The sequence below is a fragment of the Empidonax traillii genome, unplaced genomic scaffold, assembly GCF_003031625.1.
Source record: "Empidonax traillii isolate 1590-97213 ecotype Southwest subspecies unplaced genomic scaffold, ASM303162v1 scaffold313:size1145282, whole genome shotgun sequence".
NCBI lineage: Eukaryota > Metazoa > Chordata > Aves > Passeriformes > Tyrannidae > Empidonax > Empidonax traillii.
The window spans coordinates 3,080-8,568 of NW_020955506.1; the positions used below are offsets into that span (position 1 = coordinate 3,080).

General features: G+C 36.1%; 1 long non-coding RNA gene across 1 annotated transcript; it reads left to right on the forward strand.

Moving 5' to 3' along the window:
* The first annotated feature begins 430 nt into the window (after positions 1–430).
* On the forward strand, positions 431–4,886 carry LOC114061147. The gene is made up of 2 exons (XR_003572056.1): positions 431–489; positions 3,822–4,886. It is a non-coding gene; the product is annotated as an uncharacterized LOC114061147 (long non-coding RNA).
* The last annotated feature ends 603 nt before the right edge of the window (positions 4,887–5,489 follow it).

The window sequence follows — 5,489 nt, forward strand, 5'->3', positions numbered from 1 at the left end:
ATAATTTGTTTCATGTGTTATGTGTTGAGCTTGACTTTTGGGGAGTGGGTAGCGATGGAGGCACTGGTAGCATGAAAATGAAATATTGCATCCTTGTGTAAGTTCTTTAGGTGCCAATCATATTTTTATACTAAAAAATACAAAAGAACCATTTAGCTGCTGCTTCTGCTGGGCATCACAGGTTCGAAGCCCTGAACTGCAACCTAATTTCTCTATAATGTGCATGATATCTAGCTGTTGAAGTATGTCAGGGTTCCTTATTGGTGAGTGGGAAGAAAATAAAGACATGGAGAGAAAATAAGAGAACATATACAGTGTACTTGATTTGTATTGATAAAATGTTATATATTGTTTGTATTTTCAGGTGACATTGCAAATGGATACTTGAGGCTCACAGTTGTAAGCTTAAAGGATAATAAGAAGCACTTGCCTCTTACTGGGACACTTGGCTTATCCTGGGAAACAGATGTGTTTAAAGGCAATGTAAAGGTCAGAAATATTTTTTGTTTCTGAAAAACCTTATCTCAAAACAGAATTAAGGTTGTGCATCCTAAATATGCTAATTTTTAAAATGCTTTTGTTTGTCAAAGGTCTTTAACTAGAAAAAGACCTCCATTCAGATATTGAAAAAAAGGTGTGAATTTTGAAAAAAAAAGTTTTATCCTTTCTCTCTTGGAGTCTAGATTGCATGATAAGAACCATTGTGCATATATGATGACTTCGGTGGTTTCCACTCAGCAGGGTGCTGTGACTGACCAGCTCTGCTTGGAAATGCTGGACAAAAAAACCTATAATGCAGATGTATTTTTTGTGGGTTGGTTTGTTTGGTTTGGTCTGGTGATTTTTTTTGTTCATTTGTTTGTTTGGAGTTTTTTTGCAAACAATAAGCCTTGAACCCCTGGGGAAATACTATGCAGTTCTGTGCTACTACATATATGCAGTGGAAGTTAGGAAATGCTGGAGAATGTTAAAATGCCAGTGGACACAGGCAGAGTCCACATTCACACAGTCAGCATCTAGCTTGAGTCATGTGCATTGGTCAGTTGGTGTAATTCTATATATTTTAGAGGAATGCTCACTCGTTCTATTGGATGAAATTCCTAAGAGCGTTATTTCAAAGAAAGTTTGAGAGCAGTTCTCTAGATTTTACAGTTGTGGTGAAGGCACATATTTTTAAATGTACTTCAGCTGCATGAATATTTCAGAAGTTACAAAAATTCTGATAAATGTAATGTAAACACTAATGAAAAATTATCTAGTTCAACACTTGGTTTTGATTTCGGCACTTGTTTTGAATAAAACCTAAAAAAATTAATAAAGCTGTTGTTTCTGCTGATCCTGCATAAATGTGCAATGGAATATTGTTTGATAGCATAGTTGAGGGAGACTTGTTTACCCAGGCCTGTAGTGACAGAACAAGGGACAGTGTTTTTAAACTGAAAGAGCATAGATTTACATTGGACATCAGAAAGTTTTGGTTTTGTTTTTTTTTTTTTTTTTTTTTTTACACTGGGTGAGGCACGGGATCAGGTTACCCAGAGAAGCTGTGGATGCCCCATCCCTGTAAGAGTTCAAGGCCAGGCGGGATGGGTCTGGGAGCTACGTGGTATAGCGGAAGGTGTCCCTGCCCATAGCATTAGAGGTGGAACCAGGTAATCATTAAAGGCGTCTTCCAACCCAAACCATTGAATGGGATTAACAGCTGCTTGGCAGTAGTTTTTTTTTTTTTTATGAGTAGCACAAAAGAATTTGGGAAGTTAACTGTCAGAGGAAACAGAGAGCTATGGCTGTAGTTTTTAGTTTTTTAATTATACTCTCTGTCCTGTGTGCTTGCAGCATAAGTTATATTGAATATTTATTTCTAGGAAAAAATAAAGAATACCATAATTTTTTTAAACCTCTCATTTTGTGGTGAGAGATGGAACAGGTCAACAGAAGGCTGTGGGTAGAATTCAGTGTAGATTTTAACATAAATGTCTAAAATTCTTAATACATGTGGAGGCCAAATAGCAGCCACAGAAGGAGGGTGTGCCACTACTTTGAATTTATTTGAATTTTGCTCAATGCTCTAAAGAAAAAAAACAAAAAAAAACAAATCAAAAGCTTTTTTTTTTCACATCTGGGTATTTTTTATAAAAAATTAATTGCTGAAGTACAGATAGTTAGAAATTGTTATGATTTAGGAGTGGTATTCTCAAATTTAGTCTTCCCACTGCAAACACTCCAAACCACACCCCAATCATCCCTCCCTGTTCTCCTCCCTCTGCCTGCAGTGGCTGGAGGGGAGAACTGGAGTCAAAAAAGCTAAACATCACGATTGGGATAAGAACAATTTACTAGAAACAGCAGTGAGATAAGAAAACGAACACTAACAGCAGCAGTACTGATAACAATAGTATACAAGAGAGAGGCAAATGATTCCTGTGGAAGTGCTCACCCTGGAACCTGACCCAACTGTGCCAAGCTGCCCTGACCTGGAAGTGTGCCCTTCCTCCTCCATGGAAGTGGTGTGAGGTGATATAGAACAACCTCCGGGTCCTAGCCATTCCCCCTCCTGGCTACTACAGAGATTAACCCTGTCCTGGCTGGAACCAGGACAGAAATACATGGGAAGAACCTAGACATCCCAACACTCCAAACCATCCTGCTTTACTTTTCAGAATTGGCCTTTTATATACGCAAGTTGTCGGACCAGAAAATAGTAATTCTTTCTTGTTTCAACTGATCTTATAGCTCATGTAAGTTTATTACATCATCGTTAGGTTTGATTTGAATTCTATATTTTCAGCATAGTCTGTAGTAAAATGCTTAGGAAAATTGTATGTATCATATTACCTTGTATTTATGCCATCTGCTCTCTATTGTTTGATTGAAGTAAAGTAATTGCGAAAGCAGTGTTAAAGCAACAGAAACACAACTATGTAGTACAGAGAAATAAAGCATTCCAAATTATTTTTTTCTTGGCACGGAATACGTGATGTTGAATTTTTTTATACTTTTGGAACATTACTCCTGGAAGTAATGCATATATACTACATAATTAAGATAATTTGATTCATTTAGTGATTTAGAGCTCATGAGAATAAGTAACAGCTGATACTAACAATGACACACAATTCCTGTGCTTTTAAGGGACACGTGAAACTGTCAGTTTGCAAGTGCTGAAGAAGTGGCTTCCTGACATTAGCATTTTAAAATTATGTAATTGTGTAATGTTGTAAAGAAACATTTTCAAGACTTTCTAAAAGGAGGAATTATATGGAGGGTGGAAAGATATATTAGTATTACCTTCTTGGAAACCAAAGCTTGGAGCCATTCAAAAAGTGCAGTAAAGCTTCCTTTTACAGCTGACATGTTAAGGGTAAAAGTGTCTGTACACTTACTTGGGGTGGTCTCTGAGTATCTCTGCAAACATTGTTGCATTCACACAAGTTCCAAACTTGATTTTAAACTTAAGTTGCTTTCTCATAGTGCAAGGACTGTCATTTGTTTACATGGTAAGGTTACTAATAATTGAGAAACACAGATGTTAAAGGCTTAAAACTGTTCTAGAAATAATGTCTGATTTGGGTTGACAGTGCTACCTTCTGTAGCACAGCTTTTGATGTCTGTATGTTGTAATCTTGATTTCTGTAGGAAACCTCTAATAAGTATTTGTTACTTTGCAGGAATCAGTGGAGCACTGTCAATTATATTTTGAATTTTTAGCTTTCATACAAAAAATTGCTCTCTGAACCCTTGATACTTCTCCTGAAATCAGGGACAGATCTACTTACTGTGCCATGGCATAGAGAAATAATCTCTTCTGTTTGTGTTTGTAGGACTGCTACATGATGAATCTTACTCTCTTGGATGAAATTGGAGAGCCCTTCTGGTGTTTCAGTGCCCCAGTCCACGTGGAACTGTCCTCCAGGACATCTGGCCTTTATGATTACATGGGTCATATCTATACCACAAACTATGCAGATTCAGAGGGTAAAGTTTGCATTAAGTTGATATGGCTGGAAGAAACCAAGGAGTATATTATAGTCAATTTAGTGCTTTATGTAAGCACCAAAAAAGTAAATAACTGGTATGGAACAAATTACTGACTTGACTGGCCCACTAATTTCCTTGCTTTAAAAACCAAAATAAACCAAAAAACACACTAAACCTTTGATACCAATGAGAAAGACTGTTCCTGCAAGGTTTTCAGTAAAAAGTGCAATTGCATAATTTGTTTAATTGGTATTGGAGACATCGAAGAGACATATTAATATAAATGATAGTTTTTCTTTTCTGTTGAACATCACATGGTTAATCTGTTTCTGATACTAGGTATGTTGAAATTACTTTTATGAATATTTATAAACACTTGTTGCTATGGTTAGAGAATTTTTTTGAGAGCCATCCTTTGAAGATGCCTTATGTGATGTAAGCTGCAGTTTTTGAGAACATTGACTTTTATGCACAGTAATAAAACAGCATGTGTGCTGTTGCCTTCAGGTTCGTTGGAGTGTTATTGCTAAATGACAGGTTTTGTTAAATGCAGAAATATTTCCTTCTTTTTTTTTTTTTTCCCCCAGAAAATATTTAAATGTATTCTAGTAAAGGATTGAAAAGGTAGACAGGAAGTCACAGATCTGAACAATATGGCAGTCAAGACATTTGTCAAGAAAATCCCTTGTAATATCCATTATGACATTTCTTTAAATTCCTGTTTGCTCTGTTTCCTGTGTTCTAACCTTCTCTCTGACTTGAGCCTAAATACTTGCCTCATGTATTGACCTATGACTGGATCCCAATTATCAGCTCACTTGAGCTGATACCTGCTCTTACTGAATGCATGTAACATTCAGTTCTTTGAAACAATGCATATCTGATACTGTTTGTCTAACAAAGCATATTCATATAAAAATTGAATGTGTCTGCCTGATCTTTCTATTTCCTTGAATTAACTTTAGGACCAAATTTTTTACTCATTGTATTAAAAAAAAAAAAAATTACATGATATTGGAACTCCAGTGTCATTACCTATTGTGTTACAAAACACAGCAAATTGAGTTTCACAGAATTCTGTTAAGAAAAAAGGACAATTATATTGTTGACTGCTGTGATATTTTTATGGTAGTGATTTCCTTAATAATAAAGTCTCTCTTTTCTGTGTTTGTTTAGATACATTAATTGGTTTGTACAAGCAATGTTCATATCTAAGTACTTGTGTTCTGTGCTGCAGAGACAGCAGGAGGTATATGCCACAGCCATAAAGGTGTTTTGTATTGCAGCTTTCCAAGATAATAAAGCTGATGCTGGTACAACTGCAGTTCACATTGTATAATCTTGCCTGAAGAAGAAGTGGAAATGTTTCTGTGTTTGGTCATTAGCCAATCTAACAAGCATAATCAGCTGCATTTTGTGTCCATTCTTACTGACTGCTGATGGTGACTGTGATCCCTTGAAGTGATATAAATGTTTTGACAAATGGACTGGACATGATGATACAAGGCATA